The following is a 313-nucleotide window of genomic DNA, read 5'->3' as shown; positions in this document are numbered from 1 at the left end:
TAGCCGATGCCGATACCGATATATTTCCTTTTGTTTGGAAACAACACCAAGTGTAGCAGATTATTTTTTAATTTTGTTTTGTTTACAAGAACTTATTTTTTAAGTTGTTAAGAGCTTGTTTGTTAGAATTAAATAAACGATAATGAAGTTATTTTATAATGACAGTGCATTGAAGCTTTGAAAAGAACTATAAATAAACTGTGTATCAATCGCTGCATGTTTTTTCAGAAAGATGCAGTAGTAACCTTAACATTTTATTTTAAGATTTAACATTTGTAGATGGTCTAAAGCAAAAGAGTTGTACAAATTCTGA

The sequence above is a fragment of the Sinocyclocheilus rhinocerous genome, unplaced genomic scaffold, assembly GCF_001515625.1.
Source record: "Sinocyclocheilus rhinocerous isolate Xijiao unplaced genomic scaffold, SAMN03320098_v1.1 scaffold2026, whole genome shotgun sequence".
In the NCBI taxonomy this organism is placed as follows: Eukaryota; Metazoa; Chordata; class Actinopteri; order Cypriniformes; family Cyprinidae; genus Sinocyclocheilus; species Sinocyclocheilus rhinocerous.
This window is presented reverse-complemented; position numbering follows the sequence as displayed.